The following is a 15,917-nucleotide window of genomic DNA, read 5'->3' on the forward strand; positions in this document are numbered from 1 at the left end:
ATGTAGCAGCAATAATGAGTGCAAAGGTGTGGAGAAACAATGAATCAGAACAACAGGCTGAATGAGTCGACTGTCAGGCATAATCAGCTGACCTCAGTTAGGTTGTCATGGCGGTGTGGAATTTCAACTAGGACACTGGGGCGGACACTCCTGTTCTCGCCACACGCACCCTGGACCATTTAAACTCCCGCTGAGTGTCGAAACCTCCATTGATGTCCTCATCTAAAGGATACGATTATCCTTTCCTATTTTCTATTTCTTTTGGTTATGTCTCTTAATATGTCTGCAGTGGTTTGGAGAGACAAGCAGGAAATCTCTGGCAGTTTAGAGGATTAAGAGATACAAAGTGCCTGTTGGTAGAAAGAAAAAAAGCAAGCCATTGGATTGATACAAGTGAATTAAGAGATTAAGATGGTTTAGAAAGACTGATTACAAAGCCATGGGGGTTCATGAATAGGAAGACAAACCTTGCAATGGGATAATTCCCATGTACTTTTCTGTCATGTGCTGGCTATTATTTTTGCCCTGCACTCTCCCTTGAATTGATTTGAAAAGGACACCCAGATCAAGACAGAGAGTGATGGAGAGAGATGCATAGTGTAGCCAAAGGTGGGGACTCGGAAGCAAATTCTGTAAAACTGTGTATGGTATATTATTGTAACATTGTATCAGACCTGGCCAAAGATAGCTGTATTACATGGTTACTCTCACCATTAAGGCTGTCAAAGTTAACATGTTAATTCCTGAATAAAAACGAATCTATGGAGCGCTTTTCCTGATGTGATTTTGAAAATGTAAGGATACTGTGTGGTAGAACGCACATAGGAAAGGACAGGATAGGAGATGAAGGTGGAAGGGCTGTCATGGCAACAACTGGCACAACACCGGAGAGGATGGAGGGGTTTCATCGATGGCCTATGTTCCCTAGGGAATTTAAAGGCCTAAGTAAGTAAGTAAGTAAATACTGTAAAAAAATAAAATAAAAATTAGGCTGCATCCTGCCTTTCATTTCTTACATGACGAATCCAGCCCTGATATGCTTCAGCAGCGATAGCTACACTGACTCTCACTCAGGCCACTCTACCTCTCTCTGCAAAATTGGCATCCATTGTTCTCCAACACAGGAGAGCTCACCTTTGGCCCTTTTATTGCTAAAGCTATGATTGCTAATTGAAAAGTGAATGTGAAGAAAATAGTTTTTATCGATGAAGATTGTGCCAAATGTAGATAATTGTGTGTAGTGTTTTGCAAAAAGAATGAGTGAAAAGCAGGAAATGTGTTGGGGTGAGATAAGGTAGGGTTTTGGTCACTGTGTCTCATGTTCTGATGTTAGTGTGAAAGCACAACTGTAATGTATGAAGGTCTAATCAGTTGTCTCAGAAAATGTTCATCCTTCGTCAGTAACAGATAATGTTTATTTCTGAAATTAGAGTAGTCACTTAAATTACATGTATTCACTTTTAGCATTTTAACACATTGTATTCTTGTGAATATTTTTTTTTCCTAAATGATGCCATTGTCCTACTCTGCAATGTGCAATGAACATGGCTCGAATGTCATGGATAGAATGTCTGTCTGTCTGTCTGTCTAACATGATGTCCAGACCTAGTTTCCTTGAGCCTGTCTAGAGCGTCCAATTGGCACGGTCAGCACTCTTGGGACTATTCCATGGTTACATTGCATCAGGCGAAAACTCACTGCCAGATCCTTGGAAATACCTTCATGAGCGAGTTGGCTGCATTCCGTCAGTCACGTTTTGTCTAGCACTGTATTGCAAGTTGACGTGACGGTCGGAAAGGGTAAGGTGGGAAGAATAACCCAGGTAATCACACCAGATTCCATGATCTGCTAATGGACCCTCACACATCATTTCTTTCACGTCTACTTTCCATATCTTCATCTCCCGGTTTATGCTTACTGTACTAGCCTATTTCAACCCAACCCCAGTATATCCCTCCTCCTCCTCTCCTCCTCTGTCTTATCCGGTCCCTGCCAATTCCTCCCCTTACTCTTATCTAGACCAGAGTAGCCTCCTTCTCCCCTGCTATCTCTCTCAGTTGGGGTAATCCACTCCTCCCTGGTGCGGGTGATGCCAGCTTTTCTCAGCATCTCTCGATTATCCCCGCAGCCCTGCCATGCCATCACCCACGGATGCTCTAAAAAAAAAAAACTGGCTAGATCTCAGCCCTTTACTTACTTGGAGGAGTATGTGTGTGTGCATGTGTGTGTGTGTGAGAGAGCGAGAGAGAGAGAGAGAGAGAGAGAGAGAGAGAGAGAGAGAGATGTGTATGACACTTAGGAATATGTTTCATACTGCTTTAAGAGCTGTACATACGGTGCTCGCCATAACTATTGGAGAGAAGAAGCATGTTGTCTTCTTTTAGCTCTATACTCCAACAGTTTGGATTTAAAATCAAACCGTTACAAACAGTTGTGGTTAAAGTAGAGATTCTCAGCAACATAATTCAGTGTTTGGAGAAAAGGTTCTGTCCGAGATTTACAGCATACCACCTGATCTGTGAAACATGGATGTTTAATTTATTTTGTATACATTTTTTTGCCATTTAGCAGATGCTTTTAATTCAACGTGACTTACAATTATAAATGACAAGGACATTCCCCCTGGAGTAACTGAGGGCTAAGTGCCTTACTCAAGGGCCCAATCCCGATTCTCTTTTTTACCACTTCGGCTCGTTTTGGAGTCACTCGTTTTGGAGTCACTCGTTTTGGAGCCAGAGCCGTAGTGGTTCCCCGGGGGAAATGGGACAACCCTTCATGGGACAACCCTAATACGTCATCCGTAGTGTAATTAATAGGTTAATTCATATTCAGGACAGCGCATGCGCCTTAGAGAGAGTTCATGATATACCACTAGGTGACTGACACGTGTCGAGAGAACCGAAGTAAACTGGTTATACCTTTGTTGAACCCAGACTCAAGTGTCTTATTATTCTATGTCCAAGTGACATTACACGTAGTATCGTAGAAAAGCATTGACGATCGCGATTCATTCACAACTTGAATGAACTTGAACGCTATCAATCGATCAAACAAGTCATCAAATAAAAAAGAACAATGCTTCATTATCAGACCATGACAGAATAAGCTCTAACCTGTATGAAACCTGTGCTCCTACCCTGCCAGTCTGCACTGATTTAGGACAACAGTGCAACAACTTCGAGGCTGAACTTTAGTTACATTTACGGCGTCATATGCCATCAAAGGGAAACATGGAAAAATGCATGACGTTACGAAATCCGATGTGACAGGAACGCTGGAGAAACAGCCGCTGTCCACTGCATTAGTTAACTACATACAGTATATAATAGTACATAATAACAACTGCTCGGATTAGATTGCCGGTTGTTTTGGTATAATAACAACTATAGCGTCATATACCACCAAGGGGGGGGAATTCACGCCTATCATGCTGTCAAACACCACAGGTAATAATTTATTTCTAAATAAACATGATTGTACATCTCTGAAATGTGAATCGCGCACCGATTTATTTCTATTGGGAAGGCTGACGCCGGGGCAGCGTCAGCCTGTGACAAACGCGCTCCGGTGTCCTGCCCGCTGTCCCAAGTGCGCTGGACTGTGGAACTTTCTATGTTAAGCACCTCTGCATAACAGCGATTTCTTTTGTTATGCTTGTTATTAAGAAAAGGTCTATAATGCATGGAAATGACATTAGTACATCAGACATTAGACATTAGACATCAGACCTGGAAATATGTCAATGCGCGGCTGTCATGCACAAATCAGCTTGTAACGTTAGACACACAGCACATCGGCATAATAACGTTTTGTTGTTGTTGTGCTTGTTATAAAGAAAAGGTCTATAATGCATTTAACCCTTGTGTGGTGTTCGGGTCAACCGGACCCGTTTTACATTTTTACTTGGTGAGAAATGGTACAAGAATACATTTGATCAATATGAAACTCCATGGCCTTGGCTTATTTTCTATGAAAAACATGTAAAAGTGAAGAAAAAAAATGTTTTACACATCCTACAATACCCCAACACATTTATGTCCTTCATAAGATGTTCGGGTCATTTAGGCCCGGATGCACAGAGACACACAGAAACATACACACACTCACACTGACACTCACTCACTCACTCACACACCTCTGCTCTAGCTTTCCCGTGCCAAGAAGCCGTCTGCTCTCGCACTTTTTACCCTTTGAAGTGCAACATTGTAAACATTTTGACATTTTCTTGCACTGTACAGAACGTATGCAGCAACTGCAAAAAGTACATTTGAGGTACACACACTGTCACATTCTGTGCTTCATGTGTTGTGTAGACAGGCATACCCATGCACACACAATTGTAGCCAGTGGTATTTCAGAATTATTTGGGATTTTTCAGACATAATACTGTATTTCGACAGTGACAGTGAAAACAGTGTACATTCCGTTCGTGTTTTGTGATTCAGCATTTGCAGACATTTTTGAGAGATGTATTTCATAGCTATTGGCAAAAACAATCTTAGTTTGGTTCTTTCATTTCTATTCTTGTTCATCACCTGTATTTTCTTTACAGCTTTGATTATAATTAGATAAATGTGAAATTCAATTGAGAATATAAATTCAAAATAATAAACAGCAATGAAAACATTGTTTCATTAACATTTTTCCTAGATACGTATGATTTATGACACCCAGGTCTTTATTATAGTGGATTTTGCCTTTTCAAAGTTAGGGGCATCATGTGCGTAAAAACACTTCTACTCATCATGCTGTCGTTCGGCCCCACCTATTCCCAGGGGTCTGACACTTTGTGGGTTGTTACTAAGCATCCTCTGCTCCAGCCTCTCCAAAGGGCAGCCCCCTAGATCCACCAGAACAAAATATATGCACTTTTGAATGTGTACACGGTACCTATTTTGCATTATTGGGTACAGTACCTGTTTGTGCCCACAGGAGGCACCCTTTAATATTATGGGCTATTTTGGGGCTTTCTTGCGCCCTGAGTATACCCCCTTGTATGGGTCACCCTTGGGACTAGGAGCACCGTGTCAAGACAAGTGCTTTTAAAACCCCAATGATGTCCCGGGTCAACTGGACCCGAAGAGTACGAAAGGGTCCAAAAAGTGAACATCACACAAGGGTTAAATGAATGATACAACCCATTAATAATATTACCTAATAACAACTGCTCGGATCAGATTGCGGGTGGAAATAGGTCAAAATGCGCATCATGTACAAGTCAGACGAACGTTTGATAGATAACTTTACATATGTGTACCATCATCCGCTGTCAAACGCCACAGGCAATAATTGATTTATGATTGTACATCTCTGAAATGCTCGACTGTCATGCAGCGTTGCCTTACTGTCACGTTAGACACAGCACCGACATAAAAGCGATATTTTGGTTATGCTTGTTATAAATAAAAGGTCTATAATGCATTGTAATGACATTGAACTAAGATAATACGATGGTTATCATAATTGTTCAAGTCTTTAATTACAAGTAATTCCAGAAAAAGTAAATTACATTTCAGGCTCGCTTCCGTATTACGAGAGTGAAAAGAACATTTCTGTAGATGTTTCGCAATGCATGCCGGAAGGGAGTCACATGGCTCCGAATCGAACGAGGATCAAGATTTTCTCCGAACGGAGCCAACCCTAACCCTAATCCTAACCCTAACCCTAAATGAGTAATGAATTGGGACGCCACTACGGCTACACGTGAACGCGCAAAACGGAGATTAGGGGTGAAAACGGAGCCAGAGTGGTGAATTGGGATTCACCCAAGGGCACACTAGTGGTGGTGTGATTTCAGGCAGGATTTGAACTCACAACCTTCCAATCACCAGTCCAGCTCACTACCCACTGCGCCAGGGCGAGGTGCACAATAGTCTGTTAAGGGTGGGGAAGAAAGTGTAAAGGCCAATGTACACGGCCCCGATTTTGTCGCACCGCCGAATTCGATTCCATTGTTTTGAATGAGACAATGCACACGGCGTGCGATGCGATATTATCGCACGACAACATTCGATTCTCCATTCACACCAATTGAAATATTTAAAAGAATTGAGAATCGAATGTTGTCGTGCGACAAAATCGCACGCCGTGTGCATTGGCCTTAAGAGGGAGAAGAAGAAAAGGAAGAAAAAAGGGAGAAAAAGCGGGAAAAGAAAAGGAAGAGAGAGAAATGAAGGCTTCTTTTCCATTATCTACATGTTTAGTAGTCTCAATGTATTCTAAACAATTCATGCACAATAAAAATAACAGAAGTTTAGACACTTGTGTTGTTTTATTGATGATGAATATAGTAAAAATAAATATATATATATATAATAATATTATTATTTTATTTTTACTATATTCATCATATATATATATATATATATATATATATATATATATATATATATATATATATTATAAGAATAGTACAAATAAACAAGTTAACCTCTTAAAAACCCTGAGGTTGAATGAATAACTTTTTACAAAGAGAAGAAGAGAGAACTACTCAGAACAGCTACTACCATAGCAACTAGGGTGTTTAGCAAAAATGTTAAAGAAAACAAAACTCTGAACAGCTTGATTTCAAGCCCACAAAATGCTTCCACTTTCCAATACTTATGCAGGGAACTGTATACCAATGCTTTTATCGGTAAAGCTTTTAAGACAGAGAACAACTAGTTCCTCAGGAAATTAACTCCACACAAACCTCATAATCACATTGCCCCCCTTAATTGATACTACCTAGTAATGCTGAGTAAGGATCTTGAGAGGGAAAGAAACAGAGAGAAAATGAGTGAGTGAAAGTGAGTGTGTGTGTGCGTGTGTGTGTGTGTGTGAGAGAGAGAGAGAAAAAGAGAGAGAGGTTATAAACATTTTTCTTGAATTATGAATTATGAATTTATCCACCTTTTTACGGATATTTGCAGATTTTTATGTTAGCAATTACGTTCATAATTGTTCTTCAGTGTTCAGCGCTTACCCACTTTATTTTCTTCTACCACTCCATCCCCGGAGGGGAATATGACAGAGTGGATATTCTGTGCAGGCTTTGATTGATTGGTGGTGACAGAATAGTTTGGGTTCAGATCCATCACCATACTGAGAGTGTTGTGGACACAGGGATATTAACACAGTAACCCCAGTCCGGTGGCAGGTGGCCCGGGCCAATTACCCAGGCTAAATATGGACCTCATTTGGTCAACACAACTTGGATCCATCTTAAATATTGACTGCAATTGGTCAACCCGACGTGGGTCCATCCTCACTTTGACACTTTTGGAAAATACTAATTATGCTAGTGCACAAGGGGAGGGATTCACATGCTGCATAGAACTCAATAGTTGGCCAAATCCAGGATAAGGCTGTAACGATTATTTCTTGTGATTTTCGATGAAATATCATTGGTAGCAACCATTTATCAACATTTAAATGTTCATGATTTTCTGTATAAAACCTTACCTCGCCATAAACCAGTATGCCATACAGAAATCTTTTTTTATCGAAATCAGATGCCTGTTGCATTGCAAAGCAGCCCGATATATACAGCCCAATAGCATTTGTATACAATGTCATTTTAGGTAACCATAAATGATAGACCAATAAATTCAGCCCGAATGGTGTGAATGATGGTGGTAATCATTATGAGATTGTATAAAGTTATGAGCGATACCATACGTTCTGAAGTGAAAATAGAGAACGTGTCACTGTGGACGATTTCTATTCTCATAACTCTAAGGTCACCCAGGTTCAGTCACAGACAATTCTGTGGTCTGATTTCAAATCAGTATCTCACTCGCTCCATTTTCTTATCCAACACTCTCTCTCTCTTCCCATCACACAATCCCATCCAATTTTCTCTTTCTCTCCCCCATCCATTCCTCTCCTCCACCCTGACGCTGTAGAATTTAGACTTCGGGATGGAAAGCTTCATAAACAATTTTCTATCCCCGCCGTTGAGCCACTTTTACCGAGGCGGTGTGTGAACGCCATGACAATTTCCTGAATCCATACTTCACAGCCACCCCCCTCCCTCCCTCCCTCCTCTTTCCCTCGCTCTGTCCATCGAAAACAATGTCCACGTCAAGACAATTATACCCCCCCCCCCTCTCCGGCGCACACACTAACTTGGTATGTTTACCTCCACTGGGCTGTTGGCGACAAAGCAATTTCCTCCCAATGCTGTTGTATCTCTCTCCTCTCTCCCCTCTATCTCTCTCTCTCTCTCTCTTTCTTTCTCACTCACTCTCACGGCTCCCCCTAACCCTGCAGACAACTAATAAGGGATATATATATATATATATATATATATATATATATATATATATATATATATATATATTCTGTTAGGGCCGATGGCACCCCTCTCCTCACATCCGGCTACCAGTGCTGCCACCGCCGTTTATTTCTTTGGGGATACGATGGAGAGGCGACAGTGTGCAGTCGCCCTGCTCGCCTGCTCAGCGTGTGGAGATTATAACGGACCCCGAGGCTCCGCTCGCTCCACTGTCAACAGGAGGCCATCTTGGCTTAGAGTGAATCAGGAGTCATATTCATTTCCCTTCCACTCTCCTTACCCAGCGAAAGAGAAGAGAAGTGAGTTCCCCGGTCAGAACGTAAGGATCACGGCCGTTACGGCGGTGACCGTGTCTTTTAGGGACACATTCTGTGACTGTCAGCCTACAGGCACATTGTAAGACTGATACTCATAGTGTCTTTTACAGTGTGGCCATACAGTGTGGCCAAAGATCAGAAATCGAGGTAAATTGACGGGGTTGGAACGAAATTAGTAAATAAAATGTGGATATTAAAAGGTCAAGAAGGTAATGTGACCATCTCCCTCTATGCAAAGAGGTAGTTAACAATCTAGCTGTTGTGCTGCTGGCTGCATGTGTAGGATCCAAATGACACAGCCCAGAGTCTAACAGAGGGAACAGTGCAGAGCAGACACAGCCCAGAGCAGGGTTTCCGTTAGAAAAATTTGCCGTCGGACATCGTGTCCGGGAAGAATTCGATTTACCGGACAAACGTGATATATTCCGGTCATCATATTAAAATATTATTTTTTTTTTTTTTTTGCAAAATCATAAAAAAAAAAATCTCCAAATCTAATATAGCTGTTTGTCGCGGTGATTACTGTTGTGTAGCGGCCTATATATGCCATTTAATGTCTATTTCTCATCCGATACAATTAGATGCGAGCTATATAATATATAATAATATAACATGATTTGACGGATGCGCGCTATGCCATGCGTCAAATCCAGCGCTGAACGGGTCCAGCGCTGAACGGGCGCCTCACTGGGAACTGAACAGACAGCATCGATCAATGAACGGACTCCACATTACGTTAACTGAAGTTTGTTAAATTGTTTGGGATTAATGTGAGTTTTCTATTTTCTCTTTCCAGTTTTACCCTTTTTTTTAAAATCAATAAAACAACGTCATTTCTATAAGTCTCGCTGGTTGGGAAGGCATTTCGTTTAGCTCGGGAGTATGACAATGGGAAGAACATAACTGTATAACTGAATGACAACAAATGTATGAGTAATGAGTAAAACAATGTCACTTTTATAGTATGTTGTTTAACTTGCCGTTCGGTCCCATGGCTCTAGTGTGTGTAGCAGCTTCAGCTAGCTGGCTAGAAACTTCTAGGGGTGCGTTCGTAAACACGCTCTGAGAGCGCCGGAGCGCACGCTGGCTTCGATGTCACAGAGCGACCGAGTCGTTCGATTGGACGAGAGGCGTTCCGCGAGTGCTGATCGGATTTCCAGAGCGTGTTTACGAACGCACCCATAGATGGGAAATCAAGAAACCGTATTACTATGGTGGACGGGTTGGCAGGGTTGCCAGATAGGCATGGGTTACCGCCGAATGGGCTACTGTGTTTAAGCGGTAATAGACTGGTTAAGCTGTAATCCCATCTGGCATCAATCCCATGTGGCACCTGTGCGCTGTTTCGCATAGGCCGGCCTACACATTAGGAGTCATCATCATGCCGGTGTCAAATCATATCATAATAAAAGAAATACATAGCCTATATATTCGTCTTTTTTAAAATAGAAGGAATCAGAATGTGAACTTTAGCGAATTGTATTCAAAGGGAATTATTTTCACCGGACAATATGTCCGACGACTTTTCAATATGTCGGACTTCAACAAAATTTACCGGACAAAGACCGGTAATTCCCGGTTAACGGAAACCCAGGCCCAGAGTCTAACAGAGGGAACAGTGCAGAGCACACACAGCCCAGAGTCTAACAGAGGGAACAGTGCAGAGCAGACACACAGCAGATGCACATTGCATAATGCTGTGGGTGCTGGGTGGGGAAATGCATTGTTATCGTGTTAGAGCAGTGATGACTACAATGCTTGTTCTGTCCTAATGGTAGACTGTTTGTTAGTGGTGCCAAATGCTAGACCTACTGTTTGCCTGGTAACGGTATGTGTTATTAGTACTTTATATATAATGCTTACTTTGTTATAATGTGTGATATCATGTTTTATCCCCAAAAGCGCCAACTACTGTTAGTAGTGCAGAATATGACTGTGTGTGTTATCACCATGCAATACTAAAGTAGCACTACTGCTGCCTGTTTGTTGCGACAACTATTGTGTTGCCTGATGACTTTGAGCGTGGTCTTTGTTTGCAGTCCTTGTTTTCTTTTTTTTAAATATATTTTGTTGTTGCAAATGGATTCTTTACATAAAAAAGTGACCCTGTCACATACAATAGTTGTGTTTCCATAAAAGTTAAGCGAATTTTGAAAATGCCAATCATGAACTGTGAATCATGCTGGGCGTTTTAAGTTTAGCGAATTTCGAAATGCGAATCATGAAATGTGGAGTGTTTCTATGGAGCTATTTTAGTACCAGCAGAAATTGAATTGTATTTGACAGATTGAATTGAATATGAGCACAAATTGAATTGTATTTGACAGATCTGAATTGTATTTGACAGATTGAATTGAATCTGAGCACAAACTGAATTGTATTTGACAGATTGAATTGTATTCAATTCAGTTTTCATTATTTTAATTCAGTTTTCAAATTCAGTTTCTCAAAATACAATTCGTTTTTTCTCAAAATACAATTCGTTTTTTCTCAAAATACAATTCAGTTTTTCTCAAAATACAATTCAGTTCTCAAAATACAATTCAGTTTTTCTCAAAATACAATTCAGTTTTAGAGGGTAGAATAATAGATCACCGATTCTAACTGCCATCCCTCCCATCCGAATTCATGAGAGCAATGGAAATGTCTGGTCTTTGCTACTTTAATCCGATAAAATAAGAAAACCGTCGTGCTTTTTAGATATTAGGAGCCCAAATCCGATGGCCAGATAGGCAAACTATTATATAGTGTCGTTGACGATCAATGATCGACGTCGTTATATAGAGAAAATTAATGAAATAGGGGTTGATTCATCAGAGCAGTCATACGTCATCTCCCTGTCATCTGGGATTTGTAGTTCTTCATTTGATTTGCCGTGTAAATCCCCAGATGAGAGTGTTACATTCGTTTTCTTAAGATAGGATAAATGAATAAATCTGTTCAATGGGCATTTGCCAAAGTAGCCTACTGTTAATCAGTATTTAGCCTGTATGGTGTATATGAAGATGTTATAGCTAGCTATAGCTACAATTTATCATGAAAATAATGAACAGCCAGCTAGATCCATAACTAGGGCCGGTGGAGGAGGGCAAGTGTCACATTGGACAGACTACCAAAACAGAAAAATAAAGAATCTTAACGACAGCAAAAGTGATGGATGTCAGAAATACATTACCTGGAGATTCAATAAGGTACTTTTATATGACAGGATATGGGTAAGGGTTATATGACACCTGTAGCGAGATAGAAAGATAGAGCCAAAAGTAAAAAGTCGCTGAGAGACGCAAGCAGGGTCTGGGCTGGTAATTGTATCCGCTGAGATAAGTACGTTTTAGAGCATTTATTGAAAAGAACAATCTAACTTGGAGACGTACAAAAATAATCCATAAGCGATCAAAACCAGAAGAATAACAAACAATGCATATAGAATATGCGTTGTTACGAGGGGGGTCAGCGAGGATAACTCCCCGATGCCTCCTGCTGGTCAATGTGCATTACTCATGCCCTGGACTAATTGCATTATCATTGTCACCTGTGAGTGTTTGTATGTGTATTTAGGTGTGTCCCATTTCCCTGTTCCCTTGTCAGTTGTTCGTACTTGTTGATGTGATGAGAACCCTTGCTTGTCCCTATGGAAATACTGTGTCTCCTATTTTGACTCTGTCCGTTCTGTCCTGGAGGACTTTATTTACCTGTCGCTGTTCCCAGGTATTTTGACTGTATATAGTGTTTGTTATTTTCATTGTGTTTGCGTTATTCTTGCGGTTAACTGATGGAGCCTTGATTGCTCTGCTTTTGTTTTGTCGATACGCAAGTTGTTTTGTTTCCACTATTATTAGTTTACTCGTTACTCAGAGCCTTGCTTGCTCCACTTTACTTTTTGATTATATATCCTTGTCCTGTTGTGACTGCTCTTTGCATATCTCAGTAAAGAGAAACTTTATTTTATTACTGTCTCGACCTCCATTTATCTGAGCTGCACCGCACATGGGTCCAACACCATTCTACAACTAGAAATCTTTAACGTAACAATGCGTATAATGCGGTCAACAAAAATACATCGCTCCCGTCTCTCTCCACTACCGCCATGCAAGGTGCGCAGGTGCTTAAATTACCTTGCAATATCACCCCCCATAACCATATGACTTCTCAATACGGTGATCTAGGCAATAAACAAACAATTAAAGTAAACTCACAATAAACCCATTAGCCTGTTATACTAAATATCCCCCTACACACCTCAGACCAGGGTCGGGTGGTTCATCCACATGGATGGAGGCAGACTGAAAGGACACACATTCATTGCCTATTTCATAAATGTTCTCCATATAACGACGTCGATCATTGATCGGCAACGACACTATATAATTGTTTGCCTGACTGGCCATCGGATTTGAGATCCTAATATCTAAAAAGCGATAGTTTTCTTATTTTATCGGATTAAAGTAGCAAAGACCACACATTTCCATTGACTGCCAGTCAAACTTCTACTGTACACTTCTAGCACCCAACAGGGGACGTGATCGTTCTGATGACAGGGAGATGACGCGGAATTGTTCTTATAAATGGGAGTTAGAATCGGTGCTCTATTATTCTACCTAGCCCAGAGTCCCCGGATGAGTGCCTCTAAAACTGAATTGTATTTTGAGAAAAACTGAATTGTATTTTGAGAACTGAATTGTATTTTGAGAAAAAACGAATTGTATTTAGAGAAACTGAATTTGAAAACTGAATTAAAATAATGAAAACTGAATTGAATACAATTCAATCTGTCAAATATAATTCAGTTTGTGCTCAGATTCAATTCAATCTGTCAAATATGAATGAAAACTTTTATTGTCCCCAATGGGGAAATTGTGTTGTCAAACAGCTCAGTTAGGGCAGGCAGAAAACATTCAACAAACAAATAAATAAAACAGTGCAGGCTCAACAAGCAAAAAGTGCAAGATAAAGTGCTCAAGTGCATGCAGTCCAAGTAGCAGTCTTAACGGCCTCTAGCTCCCCAGCTCCAGGTCTCCCCCACCCTGCAGGGCCTGGTTGTAGAGTCGGAGTGCAGCTGGGATAAAGGACTGTCCAAATATTTTTGTACTTTGACGGGGGAGAACAAATCTGTGGCTGAACTTGCTCCTCATCCCCGCCAGCTCGCAGTACATCGGGTGGGAGGGATTGGCCAGCATGGCCGCCAGTTTTTTCCCCATCCTCTGTTCTGCCACCACCTCTAGGCTGTCCAGCCCGGTCCCCACCACAGAGCTGGCCTTCTTCACCAGTTTGTTCAGCTTCGCAGTATCCCTGGCACAGATGTTTCCACCCCAGCAGGCCACGGCGAAGAACAGAACGCTGGCAACCACCGACTGGTAAAACATTCGCAGCAGCTTGTTGCAGACGCCGAAAGACCTCAGCCTTCTCAGGAAAAACAGTCTGCTCTGCCCTTTCCTGAGAAGAGCCTCGGTGTTGTCAGTCCAGTCCAGTTTGTTATTAATTTGTACTCCCAGGTACCTGTAGGAGTCCACCCTCTCGACTTCCACCCCCTTGATGGTGATGGGGGCTGGGGTCCTTCTCTTCCTCCTAAAATCCAATTCAGATCTGTCAAATACAATTCAATCTGTGCTCATATTCAATTCAATCTGTCAAATACAATTCAATTTCTGCTGGCACTAAAATAGCTCCAACTTGGTTGGAGCGAATAAGCTAGGTGAATAAGCTGGTATATTGTGGCATTTCTTTGCTGTTTGCCATCTAAGACATGTTTAGCCAACCTGGTCTCACTCGGCAGCATCCAAACGTCGAATTCCGACGTGACATTGGGGTAGCTCGTCAGGGGTGCACCTGTTATGTGCGCCTGTCAGGGCTTCTCTCAGGATTATTCCATTTTGAATTGCACATGCATTAATTAGTTAGGCCACATTTAGGGTTAGGGTTAAGGTTAGGGTTAGGGTTAGGGTTAGGTTAGGGTTAGGGTTAGGGTTAGGGTTAGGTTAGGGGAATAAAAGGCTCTGCTTGCCCGAAGGCTCGCAGAATGCATGGGCACACTAATCTTTTAGTTTTTTTCTCTACTTTCAGATCTTTGTTCAGATTATGTCGTCGACCATCCACAATCCAAGGATCTCCGGCTTCAGAATTTCAGTACGTATCCAGGTAAGCACCCATTTTAACTGTATTTTTTATTTTATTTTTAACCCATTTTTCAGGTTCTATCGGATCGCAGGTACCGGTAAGTGTTTATTTCCTTTACAGATTTTTTTCAGGACTGGACTGTACATATTAAATGAGAGGTAAGTTTTTATATTTCATTTAAACCACTGGGTGAAATTGTGTTTAGTTCTTTAATCCAGTGTCTTTCCCTCATCATTCTCTGTCTTTTTGACCAACAGGTTCCAGATTCCAGGCCTACAATCAGGAGATTCTCCCTACCATGATCTCTAAAATGTTCGTACAGTAGGGTGGATTCCTCAATACGATTTACCCTGTAAAGGTGCTGTTTTAAACGTTCACAAAGTTTTTTCTTAGTTTCACCAATGTACCATTTAGAACAGACCCCACATTTTATTCCATATACCAGGTTTGAGGACTCCAAACCCAGAACATTCCAGATTGGAGCCCCTTTGTCTGTATATATGTTCGTAATGTATTTTGGTGTTTTTAAATGTCTTTTTAGTTTATTTTGTTTATCGCTTTTTAATGCTGCATGTACTAGCAAATCTTTTATATTTTTATTCCTCCTAAAGGCTGCAATAATTTTAAAACCCACCAACGGTTCGACGATATCTTGAGTCCTTTTAAAATTACTTTTAATCATTTTATTAAGTTCCATCGAGGATGGGGAGAACATGGAAACAAAAGGAATTATCCTGCAATTGTCCCCTTCTTTTGCAGGTCTATCCCCCCTGCTGAAGTTTTGCTGGACCTCAGCTTTGATGGTCCGGAGGAAAGTTCTCCCATAACCCCTCGATCTGAGGACCTTGAAGAGGGTCCTCGTGGCTGACTCCGCGTCCTCCTCTGCTGTGCAAATTCGCTTGAATCTAATAAGCTGCGATTTCACTATTCCCCTAAAGGTATGTTTGGGGTGATAGCTAGACTTGTGCAACAGCGCATGGGTATCTGTGGGTTTAAAATATACTCTTGTGCCCAGACTATAACCCCCCTCTCCTCTCTTAATAAACACCTCTGTGTCCAAAAACTCGATTTTCTCAGGTTGAATGTTGAATTTTACAGTGATTGCCTGATGATGCGTGTTCAGTACATTAATAAAAACCTGGAAGTCCTCCCTTGTGTGGCTCCAGATGCCAAAAATATCGTCCAAATAACGGACATACAGTGCTGGG

Source organism: Nansenia antarctica, assembly GCF_963989245.1.
Source record: "Nansenia antarctica genome assembly, chromosome: 4".
Classification (NCBI taxonomy): domain Eukaryota; kingdom Metazoa; phylum Chordata; class Actinopteri; order Argentiniformes; family Microstomatidae; genus Nansenia; species Nansenia antarctica.